The sequence below is a fragment of the Gorilla gorilla genome, chromosome 4, assembly GCF_029281585.2.
Source record: "Gorilla gorilla gorilla isolate KB3781 chromosome 4, NHGRI_mGorGor1-v2.1_pri, whole genome shotgun sequence".
Taxonomy (NCBI): Eukaryota; Metazoa; Chordata; class Mammalia; order Primates; family Hominidae; genus Gorilla; species Gorilla gorilla.
In genome coordinates, this window is record NC_073228.2 from 84232656 (window position 1) to 84260015 (window position 27360).

General features: G+C 46.1%; 1 pseudogene; it reads right to left on the minus strand.

Annotated features, from left to right (window-relative positions):
• Window positions 1-411: 411 nt before the first annotated feature.
• Window positions 412-27360, minus strand: part of LOC129533378 (cytospin-B-like) — a 108000-nt pseudogene continuing 81051 nt past the window's right edge.

The window sequence follows — 27360 nt, forward strand, 5'->3', positions numbered from 1 at the left end:
CAAGGGGGACTTTCACTGGTGAAAGTGGAAGGGTATGTTTCCTGAACAAACTGACCCTCTGTGGACCTCTTCCAGACTGCTAGTACACATCCTCTCATCTCTCACCCCTCTCATCCTGCCTCAACTGCCAGAGCAGAATCCAGGTGACATACAGATGGTCCCAGAAATATCATGACAGGCCCACGTTCTCTCTTTCTGCTCTGCCATCTTCAGTAGCTTTCCTCTTAGGCTTGTTGCCACATGGTTACAAAAAGGCTGCCACAGCTGCAAGCATTGCTTGCTCATGCAACCTCATTCAATGCAGAATAGGGCTAGCCTCCCTACCGTTTATCATGGGGTGAAGTTGTGGATCACATGCTACCCTACACCAACCATGAACACAGGGAAATGGAATGATCATGCCTGGCTTTGACCAAATATGGTTTATTTCATGGGGAAGAGGAAGGGGCATACCTTTCCCAAATATGTTACCCTCCGAATAAACTTGGGGCTCTATAAAATAAAGAGGAAAAGAGTACAGTGCACATTGCCCCTCAGTGTCTGTGTCAGTGTCAGAGGGAAATTTTAAGTCTAACCTGAGAGCTCTAGGCCTCACTGGCTTGTACATAAAGATGGCACACATCAGGAGTCACAGCCTACATTTCACAACAGCTGACTCTCTCCAGGCCTCAGCTCCCCACAAAATCCCTCAAGCACTTCTGGAAGTCAACAAGGGTTTCTTACTGTACCTCAACGTTCTACTTCTCTCTGACATCCAAGGACTTGTCACTGGTTCAAGCTTGGGACTGGCTCTGCTTTTCCTGAGGATGAGCCCAATCCCAGGAGGCTCCTCAGTCTCTGCTCAGTGAACGACTGCTGGGTAGGTCTTGCCAAGTCTTCAGAGGCAGCTCTGCACCCCAGAGATGGACACGACCAGACTCCTGCACCATTGCACACACAAATTGCATGTTCCCAACACTGACGGGCTTTAAGTTCTTTGACTAAAAGACTTTGCCTTCTATTTATTCTGTACTGTCTTTCCTAGGGTTCTTGAACAATGTTTGCAAAATAGTGAGCACTTAATACTGTTACCACATGTATTGTTTCAGAAGTAAAGTGGGTGCCAGGCAGTGCACTTCAATTTCCTCAAATCTGAAATGAGAAAGTTAAGATAAGGAGCAAATTATATGATAAATATAGAAGCACATTAAAGAGTATTCATTCCATATATGTATGAAGTAATGTTACACATACATTCACTCTGCCCTCAGACATTCAGAGAAAATGTAACTTCTTTTTTTTTTTTTTTTTTTTGAGACAGAGTCTCGCTCTGTTACCCAGGCTGGAGTGCAGTGGTGTGATCTTGGCTCACGCAAGCTCCGCCTCCCGGGTTCATGCCATTCTCCTGCCTCAGCCTCCCAAGTAGCTGGGACTACAGGCACCCGCCACCACGCCCGGCTAACTTTTTTTTGTATTTTTAGTAGAGACAGGGTTTCATGTGTTAGCCAGGATGGTCTCGATCTCCTGACCTCATGATCTGCCCGCCTCAGCCTCCCAAAGTGCTGGGATTACAGGCGTGAGCCACCACACCTGGCCATGTAACTTCTTTATGCTCTGCATTATCCTGAACTTCTTCAGCCTCCCCCAGTCAAACAGGCAGTGGAGACAACTTGGATTTTCCAATTCACATTTTTTGAGTCCAATTACCAGGATGGTGGTGAAGAGAAGCCCCAGAATGTCTGCTTTGCAGCAGTCCTGGTTAATCAGTTCAGAGTTGTGTGAAAAGACAGAAGGCTCCAGGAGGAATGTTTCCAAGAAAGAGTAGAAAGAAGCAGCCGGGCACTGTGGCTCATGCCTGTGATCCCAGTACTTTGGGAGGCAGAGGAGGGAGGATCACAAGGTCAGGAGTTCGGGACCAGCCTGGCCAACAGAGTGAAACCCTGTCTCTACTAAAAATACAAAAAATTAGCTGGGCGTGGTGGCAGGCACCTGTAATCCCAGCTACTCAGGAGGCTGAGGCAGGAGGATCGCTTGAACTCGGGAGCTGGAGGTTGCAGTGAACCGAGATCCCACCGTTGCACTCCGGCCTGGGCAACGGTGAGAGACTCTGCCTCAAAAAAATAAATAAATAAAGTAAGAGTAGAAGGAAGCAATTACTTGCTATGTTTGATGTTATGGAGAGATATTTGATATACATTCAGAGATCTTAGCAAATAGTGATCGTTACTAAGAAACTAAACAAATAAGGGCGGTAATTAGTAACTATACAAAAAAAGAAAGTTGAAGACAGAAAATGCAATAACAGTACATATGTTTCAGTGTAAACCTAATTATACAGTCAAAATACTGTGAAGCAGATTATTAACCAAGTGATACTGCCTGCTAAGCTCAAGAGCATGTTTAGAAATATGTAGGCATGTTTTTGGTTCCCACTGTTATATAACCATTACTGGCAATTAGTGGACAGAGACCAGAGATGCTAAATATCCTTTACAATGAAGAATTGTCCCACCAAAATGCCAATATTGCTCCTGCTGGGAAACTCTGATATAAACACTGAATATGAGCCGGGTATGGTGGCTCATGCCTGTAATCCCAGCACTTTGGGAGGCCAAGGTGGGTGGATCCTGAAGTCAGGAGATAGAGACCATCCTGGCTAACATGATGAAACCTCGTCTCTACTACACATACAAAACATTAGCCGGGCGTGGTGGCGGGCGCCTGTAGTCCCAGCTACTCAGGAGGCTGAGGCAGCAGAATCACTTGAACTCGAGAGGCAGAGGTTGCAGTGAGCCGAGATTGCACCACTGCACTCCAGCCGGGGCGACAGAGTGAGACTCCATCTCAAAAACAAAAACAAAAACAAAAACAAACAAAAAGAACACTGAATATTGATTTAATGAAAATATTTGATAAATCTCTTTTCCTTCCTTCCTTCCTTTCCTTTCCTTCCCTCCTTCTTTTTTTTTCTCTCTCTCTCTTTTGACAAAGTCTCCCTCTGTTGCCAGGCAGAACTCCAGGGCTCATGTGATCCACTCACCTTGGCCTCCCAAAATTCTGGGATTACAGATATGATCCACTACAACCAGCATGATAAAACTGTCTTGAGGAAATGGAGGCGTGGAAAAGTGTGTGTGTTTAGGGGTGGATGAGGGAAAAGTTTAAACCGCAGTTGCCTGAAATGTCAATACTAGGCAGGACTAACAAGAAGCTGGTAAAAAATTAAAAAGAAAAACTAAAAAATGACATGTCCATAGGAGGCTTTGAAAAGCTCTTATTCAGGCCAGGCATGGTCGCTCACGCCTGTAATCCCAGCAATTTGGGAGCCCGAGGTGAGTGGATCACCTGAGATCAGGAGTTCGAGACCAGCCTGACCAACATGGTGAAACCCTGTCTCTACTAAAAATACAAAAATTAGCCAGGTGTGGTGGCACACGCCTGTAGTCCCAACTACTTGGGAGGCTGAGGCAGAATAATCACTTGAACCTGGGAGGTAGAGGTTGCAGTGAGCCAAGATGGCGCCACTGCACTCCAGCCTGGGTAACAAGAGCGAAACTTGATAAAAAAAAAAAAAAAAGAAAAGAAAAGAAAAAAAGAAAAGCTCTTATTCCTGGGAATATGTAAGGTCTTGTGCATGTGCATAGGCCCAGGAAAGACATGAAAATGCCATAATCTGTCACCTTTGGCTGACTTTGGGGCTGTGCATAAGCAGGAAATAAAGGCTAAAGTAGAGTTGTCAATGGTGAAAGTGTACCCCAACACACACACTAAGTCCTTTTGCAAAGGCTGGGAGACTATAGATTCAAGGCATTTAAGGAAATTGCTATCCAATTATCAGCTGACCACTAAGCTAACTAGCCAGAGACTTTAGCTGCTGCATGTGACAAAAAATACAGACATCACAGAATTTGTCCAGGAAATTCACTAAACAAATGAACAGCAACAACAGCAACAAACAGTATCAACCACAAACCCTGGGGTGGCAGGATCCAATTTTCAGAGTTGCCACATTGTTATTATTTTAAATGTTGTGCTTTCAACAAAATATTATAAGACATGCATATAAGAAGGAAAATATGGCCCACATACAGGAGAAAAAAGAAACAACAGAAACTGCTCCTAAGAAAGTCAAGATGTTAGGTTTACTAGGCAAAGATTTTATGTATGTATGTTTCATTTATTTTTATTTAATTAATTTTTTTAGAGATAGAGTCTCACTGTGTTGTCCAGGCTGGAGTGCAGTGGCACAATCATGATTCACGGCAGTCTCGAACTCCTCGGCTCCAGTGATCCTTTTGTCTTAGCCTCCTGAGTAGCTGGAACTACAGGCATGTGCCACCATGCTGGACAATTTTTTAATTTTTTTGTAGAGATGGGGTCTCATTTTGTTTTCCGGCGTGGTCTCAAACTCTTGGCTGCAAGCGATCCTTCTGCCTCCGGTGCCCAAAGTGCTGAAATTACAGGCATGAGCCACTGCGCCTGAGGCCTAGACAAAGATTTTAAATCAGCTATTTTAAACATGTTCAAAAAATTAAAAGGGGCCAGGTGCAGTGGCTCATGCCTGTAAATCCCAGCACTCTGGGAGGCTGAGGTGGGTGGATCACCTGAGGTCAGGAGTTTGAGACCAGCCTAACCAACATGGTGAAATCCTGTCTTTACTAAAAAAATACAAAATTAGCTGAGGGTGGTGGCTCAGGCCTATAATCCCAGCTACTTGGGAGGCTGAAGCATGAGAAGTGCCTGAACCCAGGAGGCAGAGGTTGCAGTGAGACAAGATTGCACCACTGCACTCCAGCCTGGGTGACAAGAGAAAGACTCCATCAAAAAAAAATAAAAATAAAAATAAATAAATAAATAAATAAACAGGAATCTGTCTAAACAATTGAAAGAAAGATGTCTCACCAAATAGAGAATCTCAAAAAAAGAGATGGAAATGATGAAGAATCAAATAGAAATTCTGGAGTTGAAAAGTACAATAACAGGCCAGGTGTGGTGGCTCATGCCTGTAATCCCATCACTTTGGTAAGCCAAGGGACAAGGAGGGCATGTCACTCAAGGTCAGGAGTTCGAGACCAGCCTGACCAACATGTTGAAACCCCGTCTCTACTAAAAACAAAACAAAACAAAACAATTAGCTGAGCATGGTGGCACGCTCCTGTAATTGCAGCTACTCAGGAGGCTGAGGTGGGAGGATCACCTGAACCTGGGAGGTGGAGGTTGCAGTGAGCCAAAATGACGACACCACCCTCCAGCCTGGGCGACAGAGCGAGACTCGATCTCAAAAAAAAAAAAAAGTACAATAACAAATGAAAAATTTAATAGAAGGGCACAACAGCAAATTTGGACTTGCAAAAGTAATAATTAGTGAACTTGAATGCACTGGTCAATTGAGATAATCCAATTTGAGGAACAGAAAGAAAAAAGATAAAAGAAAAATCAACAGTTTCAGAGACCTCGGAGATATCATTAAGTGTACCAATATACGCAAAATCAGAGTACCAGAAAGAGAGTGAGAGAGAAACAGAAAAATTTAAACATAACGGTCAAAAACTTCCCAAATTTGATGAAAAAAATAAACATGTACATCGAAGAAACTCAGTGAACTCTAAGTGGGATAAAATCAAAGATATCTACACCTAGACACACCGCAGTCAAATTGTCAAAAGCTAAAGTCAAAGAGAATCTTCAGGGCATCAGGAGAAAGGTGACTTATTATGTACAAGGAACCCTCAATAAGATTAACATCTGACTTCTAATCAGAAGTCATGGAGACCAGAAGAGGCATCTACTATGACATAGTAAAAGCTCTGAAAGAAAAAAACTGCCAACCAAAAATTCTCTATCTAGTAAAAATGTCCTTCAAAAAGGAAGCAGATATTAAGAGAGTAGATAAACAAAAATTCACTAAGAGATCTACAATAAATACTAAAGGGATTTATTCAGGCTGAAATGAAAGCGCACTAGACAATAACTCAATATGCATGAAGAAATAAAGTACACCAGAAAAAGCTACTACAAAGACAACTATAAAAGAGAGTATGAAATGTAAATACAGGCCAGGCGCGGTGGCTCACACATGTAATCCCAACACTTTGGGAGGCCAGAGTGTGCGGATCGTTTGGGGTCAGGAGTTCGAGACCAGCCTGGCCAACATAGTGAAACTCTGTCTCTACCAAAAAATACAAAAATTAGGTGGCATGGTGGCATGCGCTTGTGGTCCCAGCTTATCGGGAGGCTGAGGCAGGAGAATCACTTGAACCCAGGAGGCAGAGGTTGCAGTGAGCCAAGACTGCACCACTGCACTCCACCTTGGGCAACAGGGCGAGACTCTGTCTCAAAATAGATAGATAAATAAAGAAATAAATAAATAAAAAAGACAGCATAAAACAATAATTAGAAATATGTGCTGACGGGCACACAATGTATAAAGACATTACTTGTATAATGTTAATAGCCAAAAGGAGAGGAGGAAATGGAACAATATAGGAAGAAAGCTTTTTTATATCATTATATATTCTGACATTTTAACAAATAATTGACAAGAGAATTAAAAAGGTACACTAGATAATACCTATTTAACAAAAAAGAAGTCAACAATGGAGAAATAGAGGAACAAAAAGGATATAAGATATATAGAGGCCGGGCACGGTGGCTCACGCCTGTAATCCCAACAGTTTGGGAGGCCAAGGTGGGCAGATCACAAGGTCAGGAGTTTGAGACCAGCCTGGCCAATATGGTGAAACTCTGTCTCTACTAAAAATACAAAAATTAGCCAGGCATAGTGGCATGCACCTGTAGTCCCAGCTACTTGGGAGGCTGAGGCAGAATTGCTTGAACTCAGGAGGCAGAGGCTGCAGTGAGCTGAGATTGTGCCACTGAACTGCAACCTGGGTGACAGAGCCAGACTCCATCTCAAAAATAAATAAATAAATAAATAAAATATATACTATGATCAGGTGGGATTTATCTCAGGAATGCTAAGTTGGTTTAATGAATAAGATTTAATTATGTAATACATGTTATTAATAGAATAAAGGAAAAATAACATGATCATCTCAATACACATAGAAAAAGTATTTGGCAAAATCTAACATCCTTTCATGATTTGAAAAAAATCAACAAAATAGAAATGGAAAGAAATATCTTCAACCTGATAAAGGATATCTATGAAAAACTCAAAGCTAATATAGCATATTCAATGATAAAAGACTGCAAGCATTCCCTCTAAGATCAAGAATAAGACAAGGATTTTGCTCTCACTTCTATTCAGAATTGTATTGGGGGTTCTAGCCAGGGCAATAAAGCCAAAAGAAAAAATTAAAAAACAAATAAGAGGCATCCAGATTAGAAAGGAGAACTAAAACTCTCTCTCTCTATATATATATACACACACATATATGTATATTGCAAATGCCATAATCTTGTATATAGAAAACCCTAAGAGATCCACAAAACAAAAACAAAACCTTTTAGAACAAATAAATGCCCTTCAGCAGGGTTGCAGAATACAAGATCAGTATCTTGGACAAAATATAAAATTAATTGTATCTTTACTCAATAGCAATGAATAATCTTAAAATAAAATTAAGAAAACAACTTCATTTACATTAGCATCAAAAACAAAATTCTTAGGAATAAATTTAACCAAAGAAGCACAAGACTTTTACAAAGAAAACTACAAAACATAATTGAAATAAATTTAAAAATACCCAAATAACTGGAAAGACAGTCCATAGTCCATATTCATGGATTGGAAGAAAATATTATTAAGATGGCAATACTACCCAAATTGATCTACATATTCAATGCAATCTCTCAAAATTTTGCAAAAATTGACAAGCTGATCCTAAAAATTATATGGAAATGCAGAGGACCCAGAATAGCAAAAACGATCTTGAAAAAGAAAAACAAGGCCAGGCGCAGTGGCTCACGCCTGTAATCCCAGCACTTTGGGAGGCTGAGGCGGGCGGATCACAAGGTCAGGAGATCGAGACCATCCCGGCTAACACGGTGAAACCCCATCTCCACTAAAGATATAAAAAATTAGTCGGGCGTGGTGGCGGGCGCTTGTAGTCCCAGCTACTCGGGACGCTGAGGCAGGAGAATGGTGTGAACCCGGGAGGCAGAGCTTGCAGTGAGCCGAGATGGTGCCACTGCACTCCAGCCTGGGTGAGAGTGCAAGACTCCGTCTCAAAAAAAAAAAAAAAAAAATTGAAGGACTAACACCTCTTTTTTTTTCCCTTTATTTTTATTTGTTATTTTTAGGTTTTTACTTTTAAATGAACATTTCTTGATTTCAAAACTTATTACAAAACTATAGTAATCAACACAATGTGGTGCTGGCATAAGGGCAGACATATAGATTGATGAATTAGAACTGAGAATCCAGAAATAAATGCTTACATTTATGGTCAATTGATATTTGACAGGGATCCCATGACAATTTAATGGGAGAAAGAATAGCCTTTTTAACAAATGCTCCTGGGACAGCTGGGTATCCACATGCAAAAGAATTAAGTTGAACTACTACCTCAAGTCATATACAAAAATCAACTCAAAAGGGATCAAACACCTAAATGTAAGAGCCAAAACTATAAAAATCTTAGAAGAAAACATAAGTGTAAATCTTCATTACCTTGGGCAACAATTTCTTTTTCTTTTTTTTTTTTTTTTTGAGAGAGTCTTGCTCTGTCGCCCAGGCTGGAGTGCAGTGGCATGATCTTAGCTCACTGTAACCTCTGCCTCCTGGGTTCAAGGGATTCTCCTGCCTCAGCCTCCCGAGTAGCTGGGAATATAGGCATGTGCCACCATACCCAGCTAATTTTGTATTTTTAGTAGAGACGGGGTTTCACCATGTTGGCCAGGCTGGTCTCGAACTCCTGACTTAGTGATCCTCCCACCTCCGCCTCCCAAAGTGCTGCGATTACAGGCATGAGCCACCATGCCCGGCCAACAATTTCTTACCTATGACACCAAAAACCCAAGCAATCAGATAAAAAATTAGATACACTGAACTTCATCCAAGTTAAAAACTTTTGTACATCAAAGGGCACTATCAAGAGAATAAAAAGATAGTTCACAAAATGGGAGAAAATATTTGCAAATCATATATCTAATAAAGGTCTAGTGTCCAGGCCAGGTATGGTGGTTCACACCTGTAATCCCAGCACTTGGGAGGCTGAGGCGGGCGGATCACCTGAGGTCAGGAGTTTGAGAATAGCCTGACCAACATGGTTAAACCCCGTCTCTACTAAAAATACAAAAATTAGTAGGGCATGGTGGCGAGTGCCTGTAATCCCAGCTACTCGGGAGGCTGAGGCACGAGAATGGCTTGAACCCGGGAGGCAGCAGTTGCAGTGAGCCGAGATCATGCCACTGCACTCCAGCCTGGGTAACAGTGAGACCCTATCTCAAAAAAAAAAAAAAAGAAAAAGACAAATAATCCAATTTTAAAAATGGGCAAAGGACTTGAATAGACACTTCTCCAAAGAAGATATACAAAAGCAAGTCACATAGCTTGTAACTTGATCCTGTGTAGAGAGGTGAAGTGGCTGAGGCTGCAGATGACTGGATGACCTTCCCAGAGCCACCACACATAGCTGGTTAAGTAGCAGAGCTGGATCTTAAGCCAGGTCTGTTTGCATTCCTGCTGCCCCTCTGGTGATGCCCACACCATGCCCTTCCCAGGGCCAGATCTGCATGTGGATCCTTGCTAAGGAAAAGGACATGGAAGTCTTTCTTAGGCTATTTCTACCCAATGTTGATGTCCTTCAAAGATATCAGATCTCACTTCACACATGAGTGGGTGCTGGGGAGGACTGAAGGTTTCCAGCCTTCTGGAGTAAGATGAAGAGCTGCCTCAGGGCGACCTTGGATTTAGGCTCTTGGTAGAGGCCAGCATTGAAGCGCTAAGCTCCAAGGGGAAATTTCCAGGTGGGATAACGTAGACATTACATCTGGACACCCTCTGTTTCTCTTTTCTTTCCTATCTGTGTGGCTCCTTTTAAATTTTTTGTAGAAATGGGGCCTTGCTGTGTTGCCCAGGCTGGTCTCAAACTCCTGGGCTCAAGCGATCCTCCTGTCTCAGCCTCCTAAAACACTGGGACTACAGGCATGAGCCACAGTGCCTGGCCAGCACTGCATCTCTATGGTGTGTTTTGATATGTGCAGGGTGCATCCGCCTTCGTTCTTATTCCAAATTTTCTTAGCTTCATCCTTCCCAGTGAATTTAGGCTTACTTGTCAAGTTCCAAACAAGTGCTGTCAGGCCAGCTGTGCTGAACAAACACTCAGGTGGATATTATGGATTTTAGCAGACACTGTTTTCTCTAAATGAAAAAATATGGACATTTTAATGATAGTTTTGAGATTTGGCACTTGAGACTGAGGTCAGGAAAATAACCATAATGCCCAGGGCCTGCTGTTTGTGAGCATTTCAGCTTTTTGCTGAGCCTGGGCTAAGCTAAGTGCCCATGGTGCTCTGCTCCACCCGATGCAAATCATCACCCTTGGAAATTCAAATGTCTCTGGGTAAGATCTGAATGTGGCAAATGAGTCAGTGAAAGTTCTTCCTGGCCAGGCACGGTGGCTCACGTCTGTAATCCCAGAACTTTGTGAGGCCAAGGCACGCAGATCGCTTGAGCTCAGGAGTTCAAGACCAGCTTGGCCAATACAGCGAAACCCTGTGTCTAGGAAAAATACAAAAATTAGCCAGGTGAGGTGGTGCACACCTGTTGTCCCAGGTCCTCTGGAGACTAGGTAGGAGGATTGCTTGAGCCTGGGAGGCGGAGGCTGAAGTGAGCTGAGATCACGCCACTGCACTCCAGCCTGGGTGACAGAGTGAGACCCTGTCTCAAAATTAAAAAAGAAAAAAAAAAAAAGGAGACATATAAACCAATTGTAGTGTCTCACATTCAAATAAACCAACTACAAAAAATATATAAAAATTTAAAAAGTTCTTCCTAAGAGGCTCAACAGGGTCGCCCCAGGATGCTCACTGTTTCTAATCACCACAGCCCCGATTCTTCCTCTGCCTTGCAGAGCCCCTGCAGGGTGTGGGGTCAGAGACACATTCTGGTCCAATGCTGCAGCTGTCTGTCAACTGTGTGGCCTCGAGGCAATAGGATAGCTTCAGTTTCCCCAATCTGACATTTTTTAACATTCTCTTAAACATTTTGGTGGCATTAACCAAAATGTACATTCACATTATTGTGCAACCATCACCTCCATTCACCTCACCTTTCTCATCTTGCAAAACTTAAACTCTGTCCCCATTAAACACTAACTCCCCATTTTCCCCTTCCCCCAGCCCCTGGCAACCACCATTCTACTTTCTGTCTCTATGAATCTGACTACTCTACTACCTCATGTAGGTGGAATCACACAGGATTTGTCTTTCTGTGTCTGGCTTACTTCACTCAGCATAATGTCCTCAAGGTTCATCCAGGTTGTAGCACTGTTGTCAGAATTTCTTTCCTTTTTAAAGTTGAATAAGATCCCATTATATAAATGAATCATGTTTTGTTTATCCAGTTATCTGTAGATGGATGCTTGGGTTGCTTCCACCTTTCTGCTATTGTTCAGAGTGCTGCTGTGAATGCGGGTGGGCAGCAGGTTGACTTTTGATACCTGGTGGAGGGAGGAGAGCACAGTGCTCCTTGGCCACCTCCACAGGAAAGCCCTCCCGCCAGGGCAGCCCCTCATGAACTGGGCTGAGAAAAGCATGGTCAGTGAGTTTCTTCCTTGATGGTTCTACTGTAGCCTCAGCACATCTTGGAGTCCACCCCATGGCTCCTGGGCTCACCTGGTCATTCCATTCACCTGACTCCAGAAAGTGCTCCTGGCTCTTTCCTGTTTTAGTCTGGATTCCACTTCATATTCCACACCACTGTCATCTCCAGAGGGTTCAAACATTCTTTAAACTGACCTAAATGTCTACCTCTTAGTGACCCCCAAATTGTCAGTAGGCCACTGGGAACTCACAGTGTCAACTCACGGTGTCATCACAAAACCTCTACATCCTCCTTAGCCTCTTCTCGGATGTCCCTCCACTCTCTCACTCTGCTAGAAGTCGGGGTCTCCCCTGAAGATGCTGTTTCTCCTGCAGCTCTCTCAAGGGGTGTCTGTTTTTGTCTCCCACACCCTGCCTTCTCTGAGGACCTGCAGCTGACAGAGCTCTTCTCCCTACTTTTCCAGAATATTCCTCCCCTCTCCTTCCGTAACAACCCAGCCTCTCCAAAAGCATGCTTAGGGACTACATCACCCTCGAGCCCTGCTTGCCACAGTCACCTCCAGACCTCCAGCCACTCTGACCACTCAGGGAATGTTTCTCATCCTCCTCACACTGCCCTTCTGTCGCCAGACACTCCTATGCTCATTTCTGGCAGCTTCAACAATGTCGTCCATGAATCCTCCTGCCTCTGCTTCCCAATCCCTTCCTCCACAACGCTCTTTCCCTCCAACACACCTGACCCACCTTCACAGAGCCCTGGCCAAGGCTGAGACTTGTCACTCTCAGTAACTGCATGTTCTCCAGAGTTTCTGCTTCAGGTGTCCCCTCTTGGACAACTGCCTCCACCTTGCCAGCCTATTTCCTCTACCTGTCCCCCAGCCTTGTCTGGCTGACATCCAGTCCCATGCCCTTGTACAGCTGCACCGGCTGCAGGAAGCAACGACACGCCTCAGTCGCCAGCCTCCCCATGCTCAGCCTCCCTGCTCCATGTGTGCCTGGAATCCGGCTTCTTCCCCGTCTCCCTGGCATCCGCACAGGCAAGAGAATGCACTGTTATCTTTCCATACTTTCAGAAAAAAAAAAAAGAGGAAAGAAAACACCCTCCCTAATCCCACATCCCTTTCCGATGATCTCCCCATTTCTCTGTTCCCCTTTACAGCAAAACTCCTCCCAAGCGAGATCTGCCCTCGGTCCCCACTCCTGACACCCCCTTGTAAAGCCACCAGCAACATACGTCTTGCCAAACCCCATAGCCGCCCCTCAGGCCTTGCTCAACTGCTCAGCAGTTTGTCACCCATCACTTCCTCTTTCTTGAAATCCATGGCCTTGGCCGGGCGTGGTGAGCCACCACGCCCTATAATCCCAGCACTTTGGGAGGCTGAGGCGGACGGATCACGAGGTCAGGAAATCAAGACCACCGTGAAACCCCGTCTCTACTAAAAATACAAAAAGTAGCCGGGTGTGGTGGTGGGCGCTGTAGTCCCAGTTACTCGGGAGGCTGAGGCAGGGGGCTTGGTCTTTTTGCTTCTATATTTCCCTGTCTACTCACCTTCTCCACTTGGATGTTGAAAGCCATCTTGCGCCTGACTCTCGATCCGAGTCTTCTCCATGTCAGCAGCAGCAGGCACTGAGGGGCGTCCCGGATTCCTCTCCTTCCTGCACTCTCCACAGCCGCTCCATCTGCTCTGCCATTGCTGGGCTGAGTCCCCTCATCTCTCACCTGAACTACTGCAATGGCATGCTAGCCAGGCCTTACTTTTATTTTAGTTTATTTTTTGAGATGGAGTCTTGCTCTTGTTGCTCAGGCTGGAGTGCAGTGGTGCAATCTTGGCTCACTGCAACCTCCGCCTCCTGAGTTCAAGCGATTCTCCTGCCTCAGCCTTGCGAGTAGCTGGGATTACAGGCACCCACCACCACACCCAGCAAATTTTTTTTTTTTTTTTTCCTGAGACAGGGTCTCACTCTGTTGCCAGACTGGAGTGCAGTGGCTCAAACTCGGCTCACTGCAGCCTCCGCCTCCTGGGTTCAAGGGATTCTCCTGCCTTAGCCTCCTGAGTAGCTGGGACTACAGGCGCGTGCCACCATGCCCGGCTAATTTTTTATATTTTTAGTAGAGACGGGGTTTCACCATGTTAGCCAGAATGGTCTCCATCTCCTGACCTCGTGATCTGCCTCCCTTGGCCTCCCAAAGTGCTGGGATTACAGGCGTGAGCCACCGCACCCGGCCTAATTTTTTGTATTTTTAGTAGAGATGGGGTTTCACAATGTTGGCCAGGCTAGTTTCGAACTCCTGACCTCAGGTGATCTGCCTGCCTCGGCCTCCCAAAGTGCTGGGATTACAGGCGTGAGTCACCGTGCCCAGCCTATTATTTTATTTTTAACTCTTGTGCCTCTACAATCACTTCTCTGCATGGCTACCAAAGAGATTGCTTATTTTTAAATTTTTATTTTATTTTTTGAGACAGGGTCTTGCTCTACTGCCGAGGCTGGAATGCAGAGATGCAATCATGGCTCACTGTAGCTTCGAACTCCTAGGCTCAAGTAGTCCTCCTGCCTTGGCCTCCTGAGTAGCTGAGACCACAGGTACACACTACCAAGCTGAGCTGATTTTTAAAATTTTTTTGTAAAGATGGAGTTTCACTATCTTGCCTAGGCTGGTCTCAAAGTCTTGAGCTCAAGCGATCCTCCCACCTCGGCCTCCCAACAAAAAAACTGTTTAGAAATGTTAATTAGGTCCTGCTCAGAACTTTGCCATTTCTCAGATAGGGCCTGGGAGGTTCTGCCCTACCCATCTCTCATGAGCCATTCCCTAGCAGCTGCCTTGCCCATTCTGCTGCTCACATTGGCCTTCTGCTGCCCCCCATACCCTGACCCTCCCCAGTGAACCAGTATGTCCCTGCCACAGGGCCTTTGGACATACTGTGCCCACCCATCAAGCTCTCCCCCGATTGTCACATGGTTCCCCCTGCATACCTTTCAGGTATCTGCTCATATCGTGTCACCCACTCATCCTCTGACCATCCTCCCTAGAATAGCACCCCTCTCTCTGGCTCTTCTTTCCTTGCCTTGCTCTGCTTGTCTTCCTAGTGCTTATCAACACCTGTCATCTTGTGTATTGGGCTGTTTCTTGTCTGCGTCCCCTGCCAGAGTGTGAGCTCCAAAAGGGCACAACCCCGTTTGTCTCACTTACTGTTCTATCTCCAGCAACTGGCAGGGTGCCTGGCACATAGGAGCCTGTAAAGCATCTGCAGAGGAATCTTGGGGCTGCTCAGAAATGCGAGGCTGAAAGCGTGGAAGTAAATAAAACCGATGCTGGGTTATTGCTTATTCAGAGGCAAATGCAACCAGCTATTTTAAACAATAAGTTTGTATAAGCAGAAAAAAATTGCTTTGGAGAAAAAAATAAGGAATTCCTCTCATCCCATGCGCCTTAACCCTAAATCTGTTTTTTTTTTTTTTTTTAAGACGGAGTCTTGCTCTGTTGCCCAGGCTGGAGTGCAGTGGAGAGATCTCGGCTCATTGCAACCTCTGCCTCCTGGGTTTAAGCAATTCTCTGCCTCCACCTCCTGAGTAGGTGGGATTACAGGCACACACCACCACACCTGGCTAATTTTTTTGGTTTTTTTAGTAGAGACAGGGTTTCACCATCTGGGCCAGGCTGGCCTTGAACTCCTGACCTCGTGATCCACCCGCCTCGGCCTCCCAAAGTGCTGTCTGGTTTTTACACTTTTGAAAAGGAGGTCACAATTACCAACTCAGGTTAATTATTCAAATACGCAGAAAGAGAACAGTCAAATCCTAGTACTAACTGCACAGAAATCCTGACACAGAGTTCACTAACATTTATTACTTCACCTCTATTTGAAGGGAAGACCTCTCATGCAACGTAACAATGAAGCATGCTTAAAATTAATGAAGTTAACATACAACAGTGTTAGATTACTATTTATAAATAGGGAGATACCCATAAAAATAAACTTTCAGGCTAGACTTGGTGGCTCCTGCCTGTAATCCCAGTACTTTGGGAGGCTGAGGTAGCAGGATCGCTTGAGGCCAGGAGTTTGAGACCCCCATTTCTATATATATTTTAAAAGTAGGCTGGGCACGGTGGCTCACGCCTGTAATTCCAGCACTTTGGGAGGCTGAGGCAGGCAGATCACCTGAAGTCAGGAGTTCAAGACCAGCCTGGCTAACATGGTAAAACCCCGTCTCTACTAAAAATACAAAAATTAGCCAGGCATGGTGGCAGGCACCTATAATCTCAGCTACTCGGGAGGCTGAGGCAGGAGAATCACCTGAACCCGGGAGGTGGAGGTTGCAGTGAGCCAAGATCGTGCCACTGCACTCCAGCCTGGGTGACAGAGTCAGACTCCATCTCAAAATAAAATAAAATAAAATAAAATAACCAGGTGTGGTGGCATATGCCTGTGGTGCCAGCTACTCAGAGGCTGAGGCAGGAGGATTGCTTGAGCTCAGGAAGTTAAGGGTACAGTGAACTATGATCACGCTACTGCACTGCACACTTCAGCCTGGGTGACAGAGCAAGACTCTGTCTCTTTAAAAAAAAAAAAGAAAGAAAGAAAGAAAGAAAAAAACATTTGAAAGACTGGAGGGGCTAAGGGGGGTAAACAGGGAAAGGATAGTAACAGGAGACTGCTGTCTTTTGATATATACCATAAATACTACTTAACTTTTTTTTTTTTTGAGATGGAGTCTCGCTCTGTCACCCAGCCTCAAGTGCAGTGGCACAATCTCAGCTGACTGCAAGCTCCACCTCCTGGGTTCACGCCATTCTCCTGCCTCAGCCTCCTGAGTAGCTGGGACTATAGGCATCCACCACCACGCCAGACTAATTTTTTTTTTTTTTTTTTTGGTATTTTTAGTAGAGACAGGGTTTCACCATGTTAGCGAGGATGGTCTCGATCTCCTGACCTCGTGATTTGCCCGACTCGGCCTCCCAAAGAATACTGCTTAACTTTTTAACAATAAGCTTGCATTACTATGGGAAAAGTAAATATACTTATTTAAAATGTATATAAATTCATACCCCACCATGTACATCAAGATAAATCCCAAATGCATCAAAGATTTAAGACAAAACAATGAAAGTTCTAAAAGAAAACAATGAAAGTTCTAGAAGAATGAAAGTTGTAGAAGGTTATAAAGGAGCACAGCTTTATAACCTTGGAATGGGGAAGGGCTTTCTAGCTTTGACTTATCCAAAGCCTCAAAAGGGCTGGGCGCAGTAGCTCACGCCTGTCATCCCAGCACTTTGGGAGGCCAAGGCGGGTGGATCACCTGAGGTCAGGAGATCGAGACCAGCCTGGCCAACATGGCGAAAACTTGTCTCTACTAAAAATATAAACATTAGCTGGGTATGGTGGTGGGTGCCTGTAATCCCAGCTACTCTGGAGGCGAAGGCAGGAGAATGGCTTGTTCCCGGGAGGCAAAGGTTGCAGTGAGCCAAGATCACGCCATTGCGCTCCAGCCTGGGCAACAAAAGCAAAACTCTATCTTAAAACAAAACAAAAGAATAACAACAAAAAAAAAAAAACAAAGCTGCAAAAGAAGAGACAAAAATTAAAAAAATTTTCTCCATGGCAAAAACAAATCATCATAAGCAGAAACAAAGACAATCACTGGGGAAGCTATTTGCATCTCAAATCACATACATCATCTCTCCAATGTACTAAAAGCTCCAAGATGAGGTTTCCAAACACTCACTAAGAAATATGGGCAATGGGACCGGGCGCGGTGGCTCACGCTTGTAATCCCAGCACTTTGGGAGGCCGAAGCGCGTGGATCACGAGGTCAGGAGATTGAGACCATCCTGGCTAACACGGTGAAAGCCTGTCTCTACTAAAAATACAAAAAAATTAGTCAGGCGTGGTGGTGGGCACCTGTAGTCTCTGCTACTCGGGAGGTTGAGGCAGGAGAATAGTGTGAACCCAGCAGGCGGAGGTTGCAGTGAGCCGAGATCGCGCCACTGCACTCCAGCCTGGGTGACAGAGCGAGACTCCATCTCAAAAGAAAAAAAAAAAAAAAAAAAAATATACATATATATATATATATATACATAGAGAGAGAGAGACAGAGAGAGAGAGGCAATGGCAGGGTGTGGTGGCTCACGTCTGTAATCCTAGCACTTTGGGAGGCTGAGGTGGGCGGATCACCTGAGGTCAGGAGTTTGAGACCAGCCTGGCCAACATGGTGAAACCCCATCTCTACTAAAAATACAAAAAAAAAAAAAAAAGAAAAGAAATTAGCCAGGCGTGGTGGCAGGTGCCTGCAATCCCAGCTACTCGAGAGGCTGAGGCACGAGAACCGCTTGAACCTGGGAGGCAGAGGTTGCAGTGAGCCGAGATCACACCACTGCACTCCAGCCTGGGTGACAGAGCCAGACCCCATCTCAAAAAAAAGAAAAAAGAAAAAGAAAAAGAAATATGGGCAATGAATATGAAAAGGCAGTTCACAGAAAAAGGAACACAAACAGAATTTTAAAACATATTCAGTCTCATTTGTAACAAAATGCAAATGAAAAATAAATTCAGACACCACTTCTCACCTATTAGACCGGCAAAAATCCAAATGTCTGATAGCACACTCTGTGGGCCAAGCTGTGGTTAAAGAGACACTCTCCTATGATGCTCATGGGAGAACAAGTTAATCCAACTCCCACAGGAGCAATTTGGCATGTTCCGTCAGAAGCATAAACTCTTTGACCCAGCAAGTATATGTTTGAAACTTACACACATGAACATATACATATGCACATTAATAATGATAGCATTGTCATAAGAGCAAAAGACTGGAAACAGTCCCTATGTTCATCATCTATGGGGTGACCCTACATCCCAGTTTGCTTGGGACAGCCCTGGTTTACACCTTTGCCCCAGTATAATTAATAATAGAGCCCTGTTCACTCTTGAAAATGTCCCAATCTGGATGGTTGGTTTTATGGCTACCCTAATCATAGGGGACTAGATAATTGATGCTACACCCATATAATAGAATACCATGCAGCAGAAAAAAAGAATGTGGAGGATTTCTATGTATTGATAGCAATGTGTCTTGGAGACATTTGCCTAAGTGAAAAGAAAAAAACCCAAACAAAAACAAAAAGCCAGGTGCAGAATAAAATGCATAGCATGCTAACTTTGGGGCTAAAAATAAGAGGATATGATGCTACTCACATTTGCCTGTATGTGCCTAAGAAACTCTGGAAGGGTACACAAAATACTGATAACAGTAGTTACCAGCTTGTACGCATCTGGGAAAGGAAGGGAAGACTGAGTGGCACGGTCTTTCACTGTATGTTTTTTCATAATTTTTTATTTTTGAGTCAAGTAAAAATAAATGTTTGAATCTATTCAGAGTTAAACTTTAAGATGAAAAAGTATATAAATTGTCACAGACTTCTAATTCCCTACGCAAGTCATCCTTCCTTTTTGTAATAGAACCCCAGACTAGATTTCCCACCCTTCCTTGAAGCTAGGTGTAGCCATGGGACTAATGAAATATAACAGAAAGTGTCACATGAGTCTTCTAGGAAGACATAAACTTTATTCTGTCTCCTGGGATATAGTTGTGATGACTGGAACTCTGGCAGCCATTTTCATTTATGAGGATAAATGCCACTCCCTTAAGGATGTGAGAGCTAAAAGGTGCCTGGATCCCTAATAATTTTGTGAATTCAGCATGCTAGCTTTGGAAGTTTTACCTCTGGACTTCTTTTTTTAATGAGAAGGGAGGAAGTTTCTTACCTTAAAGCACTGTTTTTCAGGACTCTATCCCTTGCCACTTAACCTAATTCTAACTGATACTGACGTGTGCTGATAAACCACCAAAAAATATGTTAATTTTCATTACCCATTTTTGGTGTGATGATAGGACATTTTTATTTTCTTTGTGCCTTTGGTATTTTCTGTACTGAACATGTATTTTAGCATCAACTGTCACTTTAAAACAACATTTACACGATTACAGAAAATGGATCTTCTACTTTCTGATTTTTTGTCAGGTAAATTTCACTTTCAAAGGAGATAATGACAGCAACCATCAAGAGGGATAATATCTCCAGAAGCCATTTGCAGTGGTGCTTTGTTAGCAGCAGAGATCCCATAGCATCACTGCTGCTGCAGAAGAACAGGCTGAGACCTTCCAGTTGAGTAAAAGCCGCCTGTTGCTTTAAATTGTAAGTGAGACCTAGAAGATGCTTGGAGCCAGTTCTGATTGAGATTTGCCAAATCCCCAGGCTCAGCTTGTCTGCTTTCTGCTGGGAAACAGGTTTCCATTGTCTATGACTGCCTGAAGCAGGGGAGAAATCCTCCATGGCCTGGGGAGATGGATGATAAAACTCGCATGGGTGCCCCACTGGCTCACTGACTCATCCTGGAATGATCGGAAGGCCGGAAGGCTGGCACATGTTCTTGGACTCAAACATCGGTTTCCCATATTGCCATATACAAACAATTCCAGAGCGAGAGAATTTTTATAGAAGACCTGTTGAAAGTCTGAGAAGACCATCAGCAGGGAGCTCCCAGATGCCTGCAGTTGTGCAATCTGTGAGTCATCCCGTTGGCCCCCTGCTGTGCTTCTCCAGCTGGGCTCGCAGCCTCCAAGGGATGAGGCCTGTCACAAATACCTGCGCAGTGCTGTGATGCACCTTTCTGGCATGTCATTTTTATGTGAAAATTTGTGGTGGGGAAAGTCAACATTTTTTTTTTTTTTTTTTTTTTTTTTTTTGAGACGGAGTCTCCCTCTATCACCAGGCTGGAGTGCAGTGGCACGATCTTGGCTCACTGCAACCTCCACCTCCCAGATTCAAGTGATTCTCCTGCCTCGGCCTCCTGAATAGCTGGGACTAAAGGCACGTGCCACCACACCCAGCTAATTTTTGTATTTTTAGTAGAGACGGGGTTTCACCATGTTGGCCAGGATGGTCTCAATCTCTTGACCTTGTGATCTACCCGCCTCAGCCTCCCAAAGTGCTGGGATTACAGGTGTGAGCCACTGTGGCTGGCCTGAAAGTAGTCATTTTTATATAGAACAATCATTGCTATGTCATGAGGGGAACAGAAACTTTTATTTATTTTGTATAAATTTAGGGGATACGACTGCAGTTTTGTTCCATGGGTATATTGAACAGTGGTGAAGTCTGGGCTTTTGGTATAGCCATCACCTGAATAGTGTACATTGCACCCATTAAGTAACTTCTCATGCCTCACTCTCCCTTCCGCCTTCGCACCCTTCTGTCTCTCCCATGTCTATTATTCCACTCTGCATGTCCATGTGTACATATTATTTAGCTCCCATTTATAATGAGAACATTCAGTATTTGAGTTTCTGAAAACTCTGAAGCATTTATAAGGCTTCAAAATAAAAGATTTCAAAAAAAAATTACTGTAGTACACAGCTTCAAACTGTGTTCTGAGACCCCCTAGGAGGCCACTGGGGTACTTTGGTCTAGGGAAAAGGTTTAAAACTCTGGCTTACAGGATTTCACGCTGACACTAATTGAAACTGTCTTTGGGTCTGTATTACAATCAATCTTGTCTAGACACATTCACCCAATTTCTTCATGAACAAAGGTTTTCTTTAAAAAATATATTTTTATTTTTTATAAAAGGTGGCTGGAGAAAGTGGGTCTTTTCCATCCTGTACACCCAGCTGGTCACTGGAGCCTCCTCTGCCCCCACCTGGCATCCCACCTGGCCTCCCTTCCCTTCCCTTCCCACCCACTGGGCACCTCCACTGCTGTACCTGGTGGCTGTCTCCTGACCTCAGGAGGCTCAATCCTTGCAACATGCCTACCACTGGGCTTCAAGGCACCCATTTCCTGCTGAGGAGGTGGTGCCAGGACACACTAGGTGACCAAAGACACAGGTACCTGCCCTGGCACAGCTTGTAGTCCCTGGTTGAGGGTGGGAAACAGACATTCACCCCAAAATGACACCCATAGCTGGAGAGTTAAACATCTGATGATGGCCCTGAAGGAAAAATTAAGGCCACTGTTTTTCAGGGAGCCCAGTTTAATTGGGGTGGGGGAATGGAGAGGTGCTTCTCTAAGGCAGTCTTGCTTTAGGTAGTCCTGAAAGTTGAGTAGAAGCTGGCAGGTAGAGGACAGATGCAGGAATGACTCAACGGGTTGCAGTGGGATTGGATGGGCACCTCCTGAAGGCTTTGGCTGGAAAATTCAGGTCAAATAATCCAAATTGGTTCCTACCAGGGCCTGGAATAGGCCACTGGGCTTTAGAACGAGACACCTCCAGTGGGCACCATGGTTGTAGGATGGCAGGGAGCCCATCACAGTTTCCTTCCCCAAGAGGTGGCAACGAGGAGGTCACGCTGCATCTGGAGTGTATCTGCTTAGGGCTGCCAGCAGTCAGGCTAGGCACTGGACAGCTGCCCAGGAAGCAGAGGAGAAAATAAACCTCCTCCTGGAGACTGAGAAGGGACAGAAACCGGATGTTGGTGGGGGGTGCTCAGGACCTGCCTGGGGGGTTCACTCAGGCTTCACTATTTGCTCCTCTTGCCTGGGCCTCTGGCTGTCCCCTGTCACACACAGTGACCTGCCTGTCCCAAGGCTCTTACACGGCTGCCAGCAAAATCTGAAATTCAGATAAACAACCAATAATTCCTGAGTCTGTCCCAAATATTGCAGGAGGTGTACTTATGCTAAGAAATTATTCACTGTTGGCCAGGCGCGGTGGCTTACACCTGAATCCCAGCACTTTGGGAGGCCGAGGCGGGTAGATCACAAGGTCAGGAGTTTGAGACCAGCCTGGCCAACATGGTGAAACCCCATATCTACTAAAAATACAAAAATCAAACGGGCGTGGTGGCGCTCACCTGTAATCCCAGCTACTCGACAGGCTGAGGCAGGAGAATCGCTTGAATCCGGGAGGCGGAGGTTGCAGTGAGCCGACCTCATGCTACTGCACTCCAGCCTGAGTGGCAGAGCAAGGCTGTCTCAAAAAAACAAACAAAAAGAAATTATTCATTGTTTATCTGAAATCCAAATTTAATTGGGCATCCTGTGTTGTATGTGGTGACTGTACTCAGCCTACAAACTAGGCCCCTACCGGAGGAAAGGTTTAAGACTCCGACTTTTAAGGGGCCAGAAGAGGCAAAAGAAGATATAAGCCCACGGCAATGCACTGAATGTTCGTGTGCCCCTCTCCAAATTCCTCCGCTGAAACCCGAACCAAGGTGAAGGTATAAGGAGCTGGGGCCTTGGGGAGGTGACCAGGTCATGAGGATGGAAGGATTCCTGCCCCTGTAAGAGGAGGCCAGGAGCAGCTCCCTCTGTCCAAGTGAGGACACAGCAAGAAGGTGGCCTTGGGCAACCGGGAAGAAGGCCTTTTCCAGAGCCCGACCACGCTGCCACCCCGAGCGCAGACTCCCAGGACCACGAGATAGCAATGTTGTTTCTAAGCCGCCCAGTCTAAGGTGCCTCGCGACGGCCACCTGGACGTACAATCACCCACAAGGATACGGAGGAGGACAGCCCGGGCCCAGTGCAGGCTCGAGAGGGAGGGACAGCGGCAGGAGGCGGGGCTGGGACCGAGCCTGAGCACTCGCCTGGACAGGCGAAGTCTGGGGTGGCCTCCTGTGGCAGGGGGTTGGGGAGCCTAAGCCAAGGAGCCGAGTAGGCGGTGACTGCGCGCCCCTGCCCGCGCCAGGCCCGGAGCGGTCGTCTGTTGAATGGAGCCCCTGATGCGGCCAGCATGGGCCAGGCTAGGCAGGGGCAGGAGCCCTTCGGCAGAGCCCCGGTCACCGGCGCGGAGCCGCAGCCTGGGGAGGCCCCTGCCGCTGGAGTCCCGCCCCGGGAGCGCGAGATTGCTGGGCATCCCTGTTCCCTAGCCTGGAGCCCCGCCTAGGGGAGCCCTCCAGTGCCTGCGGGGGCAGGGCTGGGCAGGGGGAAGGGGTCCTCGGGCGTCAGACCCCAGCCCAGCCTGCACCGTCCACATGGTGCAGGGGCGCGGTCCCAGGATGGGCGGCCGCAGCCTTGAGGGGATTTGGCTGCGCCGGCTCAGCCTGGCGCCTTGTGGGCGCCCCTTGGGAGCCCTGAGGGAACGTGCCCCTCGAGACTCCGAGACTCCGTGGGTACCGCTGTCCCCGCCCAGCCCCCTCTTCAAGAGGACACCAGCGTACCGTGGCAGGCACGGTCTGGCTCTGTTGCCCAGGAGGGAATGCAGTGGCACAATCAGATCTCACTGCAGCCTCTATCTCCCGGGTTCAAGCGATTCTCCCGCCTCTGACGCCCAAGTAGCTGGGACCACAGGCACCACCACGCCCAGCTCATTTTTAGTTTTTTGTGGAGATGCAGTCTCGTTTTTGTTGCCCAGGGTGGTCTTGAACTCCTGCTCAAGCCATCCTCCCGTGTTGTCCTCCCAAAGAGCTGGGAAGCCACTGTGCCCGGCCTTGTTTTTCAATTAAGAGATCACAGCAAGTGCTCCTCCTTCTCCAGGACAGGTGGCCGATGGTGGAGCATTGAGCAGTGGCTAGGAGTGCAGGCTTTGGTGCCAGATCACTTAGGTTTAAATCCTTGCTTTGCCTTCTCCAAGCTGAGCTGCTTTAGGCAAATTATTGAGCCTTTCTGTGCCTCAGTTTCCTGGTCTATAAAATGGTCTGGCAATGACCTAATTCACTGGTGCCACAACCCCTTCTAAGGGAGGAGACCACCCCTCATATTGTCTTATGCCCAATTTCTGCCTCCAAAGAAAGAATTAAAAACTAAAAGGCAGAAATGAAATCCACAGGCAGACAGACTGGCACCACACCCTGGGCCTGGTAATTAAAGATCGACCCCTGATGTAATTGGTTATGTTATCTATAGATTACAGACACTGTATAGAAAAGCACTGTGAAAATCCCTGTCCTGTTCTGTTCTAATTACCGACGCAGGAGCTTGCAGCCCCCAGTCATGTACCCCCTCCTTGCTCAGTTGATCACGACCCTCTCACGTGGACCCCCCTTAGAGTTGTGAGCCCCTAAAAGGGACAGGAATTGTTCACTCAGGAGCTTGGTTGTTGGAGACGTGAGTCTTGTCGAAGCTCCTGGTCGAATAAAGCCCTTCCTTCAACTCAGTGTCTGAGGGGTTTTGTCTGCGACTTGTCCTCCTACACTTCAACTCAGGGGCTGGCTCAGACCCACAGTCCTGCTGGGCTTCCAGCTGCAGTAGCACAAAGCTGCAGTCCCCAGGAAGGTTGACTTGTTTGGGAGAAGCCTGATTCCCATCCCAGGACACATAACAGCCTGCAGCTCATCCCGCTTACCACTGCCTTTGGAGGGAGACAGCTCTGGGCTGCAAGAGTCTTCGCCTGTTCTTAAGCAGGCAGCCATAGTCAGTGCCATGTGACCCCCCCACCCCAGCTGACAGCCAGGGCAGCTGACCGCTGACTGGTTAGTGACCCGTGAGGTGATCCCATGTGAAAATCAGTGCCTGCTCAGGCAGAATGGGGAGACCTAACGCAGGCCAATCTGATTCTTCAGCTTGTGTGATGGTTAACTTTATGTGTCAACTTCACTGGGCCAAGGGATGTCCACATAGCTGGTTGGACATTGTTTCTGGGGTGGCTGTGAAGGCGTTTCTGGAAGAGATTAGTATTTGGGTTGGTGAACTAAATCAAGCAGATACCCTCCCCAATATCAGTGGGCATCACCCAATCCACTGAGGGCTTAAATATAACCAAAAGGTAGAGGAATATTTAATTCTTTAGGCCTTTGAACACCACCACTGGCCTTCCTGGGTCTCCACTTGGACATGGCAGACTGTGGGACTTCTCAGCCTCCATAGTCACATGAGGCAGTTCTGTATAATTAATCTCATTCCCCTTCTGTCCACCTGTCTATCTATCACCTACCTATCTCCTACTGGGGCTGTTTCTCTGGAGAACCTTGACTAACACAGCTTGGTAACTATAACTAGAAAATACAGAAAGATTCCATGGATTGTTAATGGGTGGAGAAAGAAAGAAGAGATGACTATGGCAGGCAGAATAATGGTCCCCAGAGATGTCCACTCCTGAGTCCCTGGAACCTGTAAATTTGTTAGCTTACATGGCTAGAAGGGACTCTGCAGATGTGGTTAAGGTTAGAGACCTTGCAATAGAGAGAATAGCCTGGATTCTCCAGATAGGCCCAATCTACTTAACATGAGTCCTTAAAATCAGAGCGCCTTTCGCAGCAGCAGAGAACCAGGGGAGATGTGACTGGAAGAACAGCCACAGAGGCAATGCTGCTGGCTTTGAAGATGCAGGAAGGGGCCACAAGCTAAGGAATGCAGGAGGCCCCTGGAGGCTGGGAATGGCAAGATGGCGGATTCTCTTCTAGAGCCTCCAGGAAGGAAGCTGCACTGTGACACCTTGATTTTAACACAGTGAGGCTATGCTGCACTTCTGAACCCCAGGACTGTGAGATACCAAGTTCCTGTTGTTTTAAGCCACTGAGTTTGTGATAATTTGTTACAACAGCCACAGGAAGCGAATACAATGACAGTGAGCAGTCATGACTCAGCCCGAGGTAGTCACGAAATGAGGGTTGCCCCAAAAGACCTGAACTTTGAGGAGAGTTGCCTAAGAAGTTAGGATCTAAAGTCAGTGCTCAAGTTGGAAATTCTCCTGTGTCAGTTGCCATCAAGCTACCATCTGGAACATCTAAAAATCCTCTCAAATGGCCCCAACACAGCCAAGTTTTCCTCCAGGGATGCGCTGAGCATTAGATGAAACAGTTAGCTTGCAGTTAAGGTCCATACTGTATCCAAACAAACAAGCAAGCAAAGAAAGCTTTAAATACTGAAACTGCACTCAATGTCACGGGACACTTACACAATGGGTGACCCACAGGAGCTGAGGCTGTAGACAGACCAGCTATATGGTTCATGCTTGCTCTGGGGCACATGATTATTGGCTGCAATGGCAGGTGACAATAGACACATCCTGTTTTTTTTTAACAGCTGGGCACAGTGGCTCACACTTGTAATCTCAGCACTTTGGGAGACTCGGATGGGAGGATCACTTGGGGCCAGAGGTTTGAGGCTAGCCTGGGCAACAAAGCAAGAGCCCTCTCTCTACAAAAAGTAAAAATATAAAAAGTCAGCTGGGTGTGATGGCATGCATCTGTAGTCCTAGCTACTTGGGAGGCTGAGGTGGGAGGATCCCTTGATCCCAGGAGTTCAAGGTTCTAGTGTGCTAGGATCATGCCACCACACTCCAGCATGGGCAAGAGAGTGAGATTGTCTCAAAGAATTTTTTTTTGAATTAACCTTATTTTTTCTTCCAACTATAGGTGGTCAAATGTGTGGGAATAAAATGTGAGTTCGAAATGCCTCCCCAGGACTCAGTATGGCTCATTTTCCTCCTTGCCATGAGCTGCATGTCCCCATGATTCGGGGCAGCCCGCCTAGGTGCCTGTTCCTGGCTATCAGAAGAGCACAGTGAAGTCCTCCTGCCCCTGAGAAGATCGAAGACTCTGCTGTGGTCAAGGTTCCTTCTCCAGCCATATGTGTTGTCTAGGATTAGACTTTTCAAACAGTGGCCAGGCCTTCTGAGGTCACATGTAGCAGTAAAAGCAAGCTGTGGCTAACTTTTCCCATGTTCCATTTTCTGTTTTGCTATTTTTCTGATATGAGGGTAATGATCTGGTTTA